This window comes from Monomorium pharaonis, chromosome 10, assembly GCF_013373865.1.
Source record: "Monomorium pharaonis isolate MP-MQ-018 chromosome 10, ASM1337386v2, whole genome shotgun sequence".
Taxonomy (NCBI): domain Eukaryota; kingdom Metazoa; phylum Arthropoda; class Insecta; order Hymenoptera; family Formicidae; genus Monomorium; species Monomorium pharaonis.
The window spans coordinates 13,154,530-13,166,742 of record NC_050476.1 but is presented as its reverse complement, the minus strand read 5'-3'; the positions used below and the strand labels follow the sequence as shown (position 1 = coordinate 13,166,742).

Here is a 12,213-nt window from a genome sequence, read left to right as displayed (position 1 = left end):
TACATAAATATTACGTAGAGAAATTACAAGATTTGCCCTGACACGTTAAAATGCAAAATTTAAGCAAATAACAGAGCAAACCTTGCTACACGACATGACAATAAATTTATGGCAGGAACAGGAAATCTTGTTAGGCACTGAATAACGGCAAATTAGTAGCAAGAACAAAATAAAACTTGCCGAGCACACTTTTGCAACAAAATTGCGACAAGGTGTGTCCGTAAACAGCTTAGTTTTTGCTGGCAAGGCTTGTTGCAAATAGTATGACGTACATTTTATGCAAATAACAGGATTGCATTATCGGATTTTAAACTTTATTTCTGGGTGACTTTACTATCTGTCTCGAGATGGCGTATTTCTCGTGAAAAAGATTTACCTACTGAATTAATAAAAGAAGCTCGTCGAGATTGTCGAGAACAGAGAACCAAGTACGATTGCACCATTCACATATGATATTGGACTAATTAGTCCAATATTTAATTTTTGTTGATCTTAATTTCGACAAGATTTGTCCTGTTCTTGCCACAAATTTGCTATCATATTGTGCATGGCAAGGTTTGCCTTGTTTTTGCCACAAATTTGCTATCATGTTGTGTACAGCAAGGTTTGCTCTATTCTTGCCACAAATTTGCTATTATATTGTGTACAGCAAGGTTTACCTTGTTCTTGTTTCAAATTTGTTGTTATGCTTTACTAGAAAATTTTACCCTGTTATTTGCATAAAATATGCGTCATACTATTTACAACAAGCCTTGCCAGCAAAAGCTAAGCTTAATGCGGACACACCTTGTCGTAATTTTGCTGCAAAGGTTTGCTCGAGTTTGCGGCAAACTTCGCGCAAAGTTTGCGTCATTTTGCTAGCTGGGAAGAAGTTTTGGGCAGTGTAAATTTGCACTAGTGTGGTTATTACGAATTAAATCAGGCCAGGGTTCCAATTTGGATCTTTCAACATTTTATGTGAGTATTTTTTTAATCGACTATCAAGGTATATAATATTATTTTTTACAATAACTGATATAAGTTAGAAATTTCTTTTTTAAGCAACGTAGTATCTATAATAATAACACAGGCCCACAAAAAAGGTACCTTGCGCCGTAGACCAGACCAAATTAGTCACTAATAAAATTACAAAATTAACATTAAAATTTTTCTTTTATAAATGTCACAAAAATTTTTAATCTAAGTTGTCAAAATTATTCAAAATATAAAGATTATTAAACACATATAAAACACCATAAACATGTGACACATATTTATTAAATATGGACTTATAAATAAAACTTACTTGGAAAATATTAAGACTTAAACTAAATACACCAAGTATTATTAAAAACATAAATGACATCTCAAAGTTAGATATTATATATTCGGAAAACCTTCAAAAAATAAATTGTTATTACATATATAATATATATAGAGACATTGTATTAGAGAATGTAAATACTTACATTATTGCCTTTCGATGAATATGTACACCGTAAATAAAATTGTTATAAACCAATTTTTTGTTTTTAAAATTAATACTTTGAATGTAAATTACTATTGCCTTCTTGATACGATAACTGCAAATAATTTAATAGCAATGAATATCTAAAAATGTCGCTGTCTCGAAAACAGAAGTTTTTTATTCGTAGCAGTATTTCTCGAATATTCTAAATATGTCCCATCATATGTTCTATGAATGTCATTATCGTACGTATATGTAATGTTCATACACCATTCCAAATATTTTAGGGGACATTTGGTGATTCTGTGAACATTCTTCTCGCATTGCAAACATACGGCAGTTTTAGGATACAAATGGAATATCTCAGGAATATTTAAGGTTAGCTGAGATATTATTTAAAAAATATAAAAAAATAAAATTCTGTAGCTTTTTTGAACGATGTTAAGTTATAGAAAGCTGTAAAATTTTGTACTTATTTAAAAAAAATTTTAATATTCTCTAGAAAAGTACATTCAAATATTTACAGAAAACCACAAATTTTTATTATATGAGTTTCAAAGAAAATAGTTTTTAGAATTATTTACAGAAACCAAACAATCTTGTTATTTTATGTGGAATTTGTAATATTTTATGCAAAACTAAAAATAGAAAAAACTCAAAGTTCTGTAGTTTAAACAAAATGTAAAATTTAGTACATTTCTACAAATATTTGTAAATAAATCTAATATTATATAAGTAAATAAATATTTTGTTGTGCCCCGTATTAAGAGACACGATATTGGGAATTGCTGCCGTAACTCCTCGGGTCAGGTTCCATAGAGATAACGCCGATTGTGGCTTTAAAACGATATATATTCTTTTAACTGAGTTACACTAATTTGTTAATCAATAAACCCGTACAAAAGGTGTAATGTCGAGCGACAAACGTTGCTGTATACTGTATAGTATGCAAGTGTTCCGTTGGAACACAGCCAAAACCAATGACATTGAGCGAGCGCGGACTCGCCCGGGATTTGCCGATCGAAGAGACGTCGATCGGCAATCATTCGCGGATGAGTCCTCTCTTCGTAGCGCATCCGATTTTTCCCGAGCGTCACCGGCGGCGCTGCGGCGGGGAGACGGGGGCTTGTGGACCGGCCGGCCACGAGTTCTCACTCTCTTCCGAGCCATCGATCAAGCGACAGCTTTCTTCGAGCATTTAGTGACAGTGATTCGAGTGCGAATTTATTTCTAAGAAAACGTGTCTGTGCGGACTTAGGCTACGTAGCCGTGCCTTTACGTTCCACGCGAGATTCGAGTCCTTCTCAATACACTCTTCACGTGCGGCCGGTCGACAGCCGGTTCGCGAGGGAGCCGAGCCTCCTATTTGCGTCGCGATCCTCGTGATCCGACTTCCGGGGATCGAACTTCCCCATTTGCGTCGCGATCCTCGTGATCCGACTTCCGGAAATCAAACTTCCCCATTTGCGTCGCGATCCTCGTGGTCCGACTCGCGCCATGAATCTCTCGACGTGATTTAGCGCATCTTCGAAAGTAACGCTCGCACCTCTGATTTATAATATCTTCGTCGTTTTTTTTGTGTACTGAGCTCAATGTAATAGTTCTTCGAATAAACTTCAAAAGGGGGTTTTTGCCGGGCTCGCACTTGCAGGCTCGGATTTTCCTCCTTGGGTTCGCCCTAATTACTGTTTTTTAATTTAAATCAAAAAGTTTCCCACACTATCATCCCACTCAAACTATCTCGCCTATCGAAGGGGATTCGAAAGGCGGGAATACGATCACGCGCGGTCGTACAGCAAGTAAGCTCGTTCGTTACCTTTACAGCGGCGTTTATTTATACCGATTTTTGGCGTATAACCGAGGAGGGTACTTTCGCGGTCACTGGCCTGCGGTCAGTGCACTTGCTTAGTCAGCAATTGCATCTCCATCAGGAGATTTTGGGTGTTATTTATTAGGCAACCGGGTGCATTGCCCGGTGCGACGCTCGGTATGTAAGCGGAGCGGTGTTACATGCGCGAGGTGTCACTTGACACCTTTATTGCTTGCGACATTTCTGGTGTGAGTGCATCACAACAATTTTAAATAATAAAATTTTAAATGTTTTTACAGTTTCTAAACTTTTTAATTTAATAATTATAAAATTATATATTTCTAAAAAATCCTATTTGCAACACACCTTTTATTTAAAAGAATTGTAATTTGTAGTTATTTTTTTAGAACTTCTACAAAAAATTTGATATTTTTATAAAATATTAAAGCTTTTACAAATTTTTACTTTTTGTAAATATTTTTACATTTTCATAGAAATTTTTTCCGCCGCACTTTTTAAGCCTGTGTATACTACTGTTGACAAAAAGTTCACTGAGATTCATCCTCTTTTAAATTCAGCTAACCATTATTGTATATTTGAATAATCACAGTTTCTTACCTAGCAATTTTAAACATTCCACATGCATGTTGACCACATGTCAAAAGCATTGATCCTGTTGATATCGATGCGGTGAATCCTATGCATAAAGTTGCATTTATATGGAATTGCTGTATATAGTAATATCTTTCTTGATCAATAAAGTGTTCAGTTAAGCTTTGCAGGCGGCGTGATCGAGACTCATTTGTAGTTAGAATAATATCAATAAAATCTGGCCATAATTGGATGCCAACCAATATAAGTATAAAACAAACGACAACTACTAAACAACATTAGAACAAATAATTATTCATATAAAGTAGCCTTTTTATAATGTAAATTTAAGGGGATGCTGGAAACGTGGTTACACGACATTTTCCCGAAAACTAGATGAGAAAATGTTGGTACTAACCAAATTCTCTAGGCAATACCGTTTCAATTTCTACAGGTTAGTAACACTGTTAGAGTAGTAAATTCAAGGTTTGCAGAGTCGGTTTTGACGTATGCGCGCGTATGTGTCAAACAATAAATATTATATAAATGATTTATGACATTTGATTTAATAAATGAATAAAAATTATATAAATAACTAAAAATATAGTGCATAAAGATGAACAAGGTGAACAAATGTTTTATAGTATATTTATATATGAGAAAACAAATTATTATATTTATAATGTATTAATGTATTATATATTATTATATGTATTATATTATATTATATTGTATTTATATTATATTATACTATATTATATTAATTTTCAGTTTCTTTAATGTGCCTTTATAAACACCATGCATGATTGAATTTTCGTTCTTCGCCTTGGAATCATTCAGATTTCAATGAAATAAAATTAATAGAAACATAAAGAAAGAAGATGGAAAGAAATAAAGGAGAATAGACAAATATATCAGATAAGTAGCTAATATCTTTATAGAATAAAAAATTGTGTATCCTATGTGTTTTTTGTAATCATAGAGGAACTAGCCAATTCATTTCTTGAATTAATTTTTTGTTTCAGCTTCCCAGTCAATCATTTGCTTGTAGAATGTTGACAGCCGGAGAACAATCTCCTGCAGAGTGAAACTACCAAATTCTAAGCCTCCTACGTTCTCGAGTGTACCAAAATTGTAAGCAAAAAAGTTGAAATCACATTGTAGCATTAAGTAAATTTATCATTAACAGTGCAACAACAGATTGATACAACAAGCTGAGAGTAGGCTTGTCAAAATTGTTTGTACTACGAAGCATATGTGCTGTTTGTACCAGCAATGTACTCACATTGTTTACACTAGAGATACTGTTGCGTTTATCATTAATATGTCATCAACGCTTTCGACAAACCTGCTCATTGTTCATTGTCACTTTGTTATATGTATAGTCTGCTGATCGATGTATACCTTTTATCTTTCAGCAAGCAGAACATGTGTTATCCACATTGGTCTTTGCAAGAATGGGTATTTGGAGTAGCAATGGAATGCTTGTCAAAGATTATTTTGTAAGTAAATTTACACTATTTGAAGTAAAATAAATTATCGTAAATGGAAACCCATTAAGACCATAATAAATAAAAAAGTTACAAGTCTAGGAACAATAATTAAAAAAAGAATAGTAGTAGTATTAAAATGTTTATTTACTTATTGTTCGCGCGTGCGTAGAGTAAACGCGATCGCACGGGGAGAATTGCCGGGATCCGTCCCGATAGAGACGCGAAGTGAGTGGTCAGGAATGCGGGAGGTTCACGGGAGGTGATAGGAATAAGGAGGAGGCATAGATATCACTCACACTTAATTTCTTTATTCCACAAACGAACGCTCGAAGCGAGGGGCGAACCGTATCTTTTACACTGTGTCGGATATCTTGATACGCCCTGATATTGCGCTGCCTAATCGACGCGGAAATCTTGCAGAGCCTCGAGATCGAGGTCCTCGCAAATCCGGAAATCTTGCGCGCGATCCGACGGAGATCTTGTGCGCGAGGCAGAGGACGTTCGCGGGAAAGATACGGTCACCTGCGCACGAACGTAACACACTTACAACATTCACGCGGATATTAAAATTAAGAATTGCATGGTCGGAGCGGATTAATTAATAATGCACTCGCACTATCACGGCGCGAATGATAGGGAAGAGCGGAAGTGAATCTTCGCAGCTAGGATCGGCGGAAGACGGGAGAGATCTGTTGGACGATCTGATGTCGGTGCCGGGCTGCGAGAGACTGAAGAATTATGCATCGTAAAACAATTACGATCGGAGGCGAGAAAAGGGGCGGTAGGGAACCGATATCGAGACTTATTTGGGCATGGATTTGGACGTGCCCTTTTTTGGGCATGTTTATTTGCATAGCGACCGAGATGCATAGTTACCGGTGCTGATAGCAAACGAAAATCGCGCGTGTGAGGAGCTAGTGACAGCGCCGCGCGACTCGGTGCATCGAAGAAATGAACTATCAAAAGCTCGATGGCTGTCAGGAGCCCTCACTACTCGCGGATAAAACAGAGCAAATAAAAGGACAATGTCAAAACTTTAAAATAATTGTTATTGTCTCGAACACTTATAATTTCCCTACTAATTCGAATAATTTATACAAGATTAATAAAAGATCCAAATCTTTGTTATCTTCAATTTGACTCCAAATTTCTAATATTTTATTTTCTTTTTCTTTTAGGCTATTTCGTTTTGTTCGTGCCCAAAATTGTGGATGCCTCATGAAGCTCCGAATACGTTTCTGGTGCTCAGAAAGGTAAACTGTAAATAATATTGCATTTTAAAAATAATTAATATGGTATGGAAAAAATGTTTGCAAAATGAGGCATTTAATATACCTAAAAATTCAACAATTGTCGTGTGTTTTTTCAGATTTAACCGAATTTCTCGGTTGTGTCTCTCAGAAATATAATTAGTCCTGTGTACTTTTTGAAATACGCAGAAGGAATCGGGCTTAAAGTTATTCAGCCACGTTTCTTGATAATAATGAAAAAAGGATTCCAAAAACGTGCAATTATGGAATATAATTGTAGATATTAATTTAAAGCCTTCTTTTATCAATGTATGTGGTAAATAAGTCAAAGATATCAACAGTTTTGTAGCACCCCACCCCACATCATCTTTTAGTATACCATATTTTTCAGCATTATGCACTAATGCCTGTGATAAGAAATAAACACGATTAAAATTGACATGCATTTTATGCTAATTAAGTGTAATGTTATTTTTCCTAATTACCTGACTGTAATGAAATAAACGGCCCATAATTTTAGCGCTAGGAAAAACTATTCGTAAAGCTTTCCTTTCAGCTTTCTCAAAATCAGATATCACTGTATCAGGTTCTATTTTTAAAATATTTGTAACTTTTTTTAATACAGCAATATAATTTTTTGCGGTGCGACCTTCCTAATGGAAGATCGCACCGCAAAAATTTAATGTTCTTCTGTACTGATTGTGTAAAAGAATTAAAAAAATGTTATCAATTTTTGTAGAACTATATAAAGAATGAACATTCAATTATTTCTTATAAGTAAATAAATAAAGCTTAAAAAAAGAAGTACCACAGTATGGTGCCACAATATACAAATAAAAAATTATTAAATTACAAGCTACTCTTTCAATTTTTCTATGTTATCTTTTAATTAAAGATTCTCTCACTCTGATGATGATTTCCACTTACTTCGTATCTGCGTTCGATTTATTCAGATGGAAATGATATCCCTGATATTCCACTTTTGTTTCTTGTATTCTCGAAAAATTATATTTTGTTTTTTCTGCCATATTAACAAATGCACGCGACAAATACTCTAATTTTCAACACGCAATATAATAAACACAGTGTCAACACACAGTATCTTGGTTTGACTGCAAAATGACAATCGGGAAAAATACTAACTAGAAAAAAATCATAACGACAAACAAATGCATAAGGAATAATGAATAAACCGCAATATTTAACTTTTAACATTAGTTTATACTTGAAGTAATTAGTAAATCGAACGCAAATACAAAGTAAGCAGTAAGTAATCATCATCAGAGTGAGAGTTAATTAAAAGATTATAACAGAAAAAGGTTTATTCATTGTAGAATTAGTTGTTGAAGATAATACGACGAAAGCAATTATTTTTATTGACAAAAGTTTGTCAGATAAAATTCTAAATGAGCAAAACAATAAACTAACAGTTTTTGTAGATGGAACATTCGCTACTGTTCGCCAGCTAAAAAATATTAATTGCCAATTGTGGACAATTATCATTAGACACAATAATAGAGTAAGCAAAACAATTTAGTTCATTATTAAAATAATTAGTTCCTTTAATCACAACGGGCACTCTATATTCTATATAAATATATTATTAAATATAAATGCTTTGAAATTTTTTAGACATTTCCAATAGTCTACGCCATAATGGAAGGTCGCACCGCAAAAAATTATATTGCTGTATTAAAAAAAGTTACAAATATTTTAAAAATAGAACCTGATACAGTGATATCTGATTTTGAGAAAGCTGAAAGGAAAGCTTTACGAATAGTTTTTCCTAGCGCTAAAATTATGGGCCGTTTATTTCATTACAGTCAGGTAATTAGGAAAAATAACATTACACTTAATTAGCATAAAATGCATGTCAATTTTAATCGTGTTTATTTCTTATCACAGGCATTAGTGCATAATGCTGAAAAATATGGTATACTAAAAGATGATGTGGGGTGGGGTGCTACAAAACTGTTGATATCTTTGACTTATTTACCACATACATTGATAAAAGAAGGCTTTAAATTAATATCTACAATTATATTCCATAATTGCACGTTTTTGGAATCCTTTTTTCATTATTATCAAGAAACGTGGCTGAATAACTTTAAGCCCGATTCCTTCTGCGTATTTCAAAAAGTACACAGGACTAATTATATTTCTGAGAGACACAACCGAGAAATTCGGTTAAATCTGAAAAAACACACGACAATTGTTGAATTTTTAGGTATATTAAATGCCTCATTTTGCAAACATTTTTTCCATACCATATTAATTATTTTTAAAATGCAATATTATTTACAGTTTACCTTTCTGAGCACCAGAAACGTATTCGGAGCTTCATGAGGCATCCACAATTTTGGGCACGAACAAAACGAAATAGCCTAAAAGAAAAAGAAAATAAAATATTAGAAATTTGGAGTCAAATTGAAGATAACAAAGATTTGGATCTTTTATTAATCTTGTATAAATTATTCGAATTAGTAGGGAAATAACAATTATAAGTAAATAAACATTTTAATACTACTACTATTTTTTTTTTAATTATTGTTCCTAGACTTGTAACTTTTTCATTTATTATGGTCTTAATGGGTTTTCCATTTACGATAATTTATTTTACTTCAAATAGTGTAAATTTACTTACAAAATAATCTTTGACAAGCATTCCATTGCTACTCCAAATCCCCATTCTTGCAAAGACCAATGTGGATAACACATGTTCTGCTTGCTGAAAGATAAAAGGTATACATCGATCAGCAGACTATACATATAACAAAGTGATAATGAACAATGAGCAGGTTTGTCGAAAGCGTTGATGACATATTAATGATAAACGCAACAGTATCTCTAGTGTAAACAATGTGAGTACATTGCTGGTACAAACAGCACATATGCTTCGTAGTACAAACAATTTTGACAAGCCTACTCTCAGCTTGTTGTATCAATCTGTTGTTGCACTGTTAATGATAAATTTACTTAATGCTACAATGTGATTTCAACTTTTTTGCTTACAATTTTGGTACACTCGAGAACGTAGGAGGCTTAGAATTTGGTAGTTTCACTCTGCAGGAGATTGTTCTCCGGCTGTCAACATTCTACAAGCAAATGATTGACTGGGAAGCTGAAACAAAAAATTAATTCAAGAAATGAATTAGCTAGTTCCTCTATGATTACAAAAAACACATAGGATACACAATTTTTTATTCTATAAAGATATTAGCTACTTATCTGATATATTTGTCTATTCTCCTTTATTTCTTTCCATCTTCTTTCTTTATGTTTCTATTAATTTTATTTCATTGAAATCTGAATGAATCCAAGGCGAAGAACGAAAATTCAATCATGCATGGTGTTTATAAAGGCACATTAAAGAAACTGAAAATTAATATAATATAGTATAATATAATATAAATACAATATAATATAATATAATACATATAATAATATATAATACATTAATACATTATAAATATAATAATTTGTTTTCTCATATATAAATATACTATAAAACATTTGTTCACCTTGTTCATCTTTATGCACTATATTTTTAGTTATTTATGTAATTTTTATTCATTTATTAAATCAAATGTCATAAATCATTTATATAATATTTATTGTTTGACACATACGCACGCATACGTCAAAACCGACTCTGCAAACCTTGAATTTACTACTCTAACAGTGTTACTAACCTGTAGAAATTGAAACTGTATTGCCTAGAGAATTTGGTTAGTACCAACATTTTCTCATCTAGTTTTCGGGAAAATGTCGTGTAACCCGAAACGTGTGCCTGACGTCTGTTTTACCGGCAGGAAGACAGTAATTTTTGTATCGCAATATGTTTTTATTGGGCGCGTCTCAGATGCGCACAGTAATAAACGGACACAGCAGGTTATGTGGAACGGACACAGTAACAAACGGACATAGACCAAACCGACACAGTAACAAACGGACACAGTGCGAAACGGACACAGACCAAATGCGCACAGACCAAACGGACACAGTAACAAACGGACACAGTAACAAACGGACACAGTAATAAATGGACACAGTAATAAACGGACACGGTAATAAACGGACACAGTAACAAACGGACACAGTAACAAATGGGCACAGACCAAATGCGCACGGATCAAATGCGCACGGACCAAATGCACACGAACTTACCACATGAGTTACAACTTCTCAGAACATCGTACCGACGGGGTGGGTGCGGGAGATGGGGATGAAACCCTACCCTTGCACCCCCCCACCGTGTGTGTGTGTGTGTGTGTGTGTGTGTGTGTGTGTGTGTGTGTGTGCAAAGCATGCTCTGCACCACATGGGTTTACGACTGTGTCCGTTTCGCACTGTGTCCGTTTATTACTGTGTCCGTTTTGTTCATGCGCATTCGGTCCATGCGCATTTGGTCTGTGTCCGTTTGTTACTGTGTCCATTTATTACTGTGTCAGTTTATTACTGTGTCCGTTTGTTACTGTGTTCATTTGTTACTGTGTCCGTTTATTACTGATGTTTGGTCTGTGCGTATTTGGTTTGTGTCCGTTTGTTATTGTATCCGTTTGTTACTGTGTCCGTTTCACTCAGCCTGCTGTGTCCATTTATTACTGTGCGCATCTGGGACTCACTCTTCTTATTCCTTTTATAAATTGGGAAATTTTTCTCAAGAGAAAAACTAAACGCTATCAGTCTATGGAGTGGACTTTATATCAAAAACGGAAAAAAAATGTTAATTTTTTGGTCACATCGTAACAATATTTACTTAATATAACCCTAGTAGCAAAAAACATTGGCGCAATATGGGAAAGTAATATAGAAACAATATTCTCAATATTGGTCCAATATTGTAAAGTTGACGATTCATCGTATTTAGCCAATTTGTCTAAGAAGAAATATTGGTTCAATATTGGTTCAGCATTGGGCTAATATTGAACCGATCGATTTTTCATATTGAACATTAATTGCATTTTAATTTGGAACCAATATTTTATAACCAATATTGGCGTTACATTGAGAAACATTGGGAAAACATTGGCCAATGCATTCCCAATATATTCAATATTTAACCAATATTAGCCAATAATGGCCAATATACTGCCAATGTATTTTGCTACTAGGGTAAAAGATCTACGTACAGTTTGTACTTATGAAATTCATATCCATACATAGATTGATAGACAGGACAACAGGAACAAACAGCGCCGAGTTTTGAAAATTAGATTTTGATGTTTATTTGAGACAAAATTGTGATACAAAATTTAGGTTACATGCGCATAAAAAGTTGATAAGTAGAACGACATGAAAATAATGTTTTTCGTTCTTTCGATATAAAGTTTAATTCACAAATCGATACTAATATGTATACTTTAATTCTGGAAAAGAATTTTTAAGTTTATAAAGAATACATATAAAATACATATAAATTTTACTAATGATGTGCACAAATAAAGGCCTAAACACAATATCAGGAAACAGGCAATAGGAATGAAATAATGAAAAAGAGAAAGAGAGAAAGGATCTTCTTCTTTCTTTCTCTCTTTCTTTATTTCCTATTCCTATTGCTTGTTGCGTGGCATTGTGTGGTGGCCTTGACTCTACATTATCGACCCCGAACAAGTTTGAGAA

At 33.8% G+C, this 12,213-nt stretch overlaps 1 long non-coding RNA gene across 1 annotated transcript; it reads right to left on the bottom strand.

Annotated features, from left to right (window-relative positions):
- Nucleotides 1–1,022: 1,022 nt before the first annotated feature.
- On the bottom strand, nt 1,023–10,422 carry LOC118647765. Its single transcript, XR_004964909.1, has 3 exons — nt 9,236–10,422; nt 3,876–8,975; nt 1,023–1,562 (listed from the first exon to the last, which is right to left on the bottom strand). It is a non-coding gene; the product is annotated as an uncharacterized LOC118647765 (long non-coding RNA).
- Nucleotides 10,423–12,213: the final 1,791 nt, after the last annotated feature.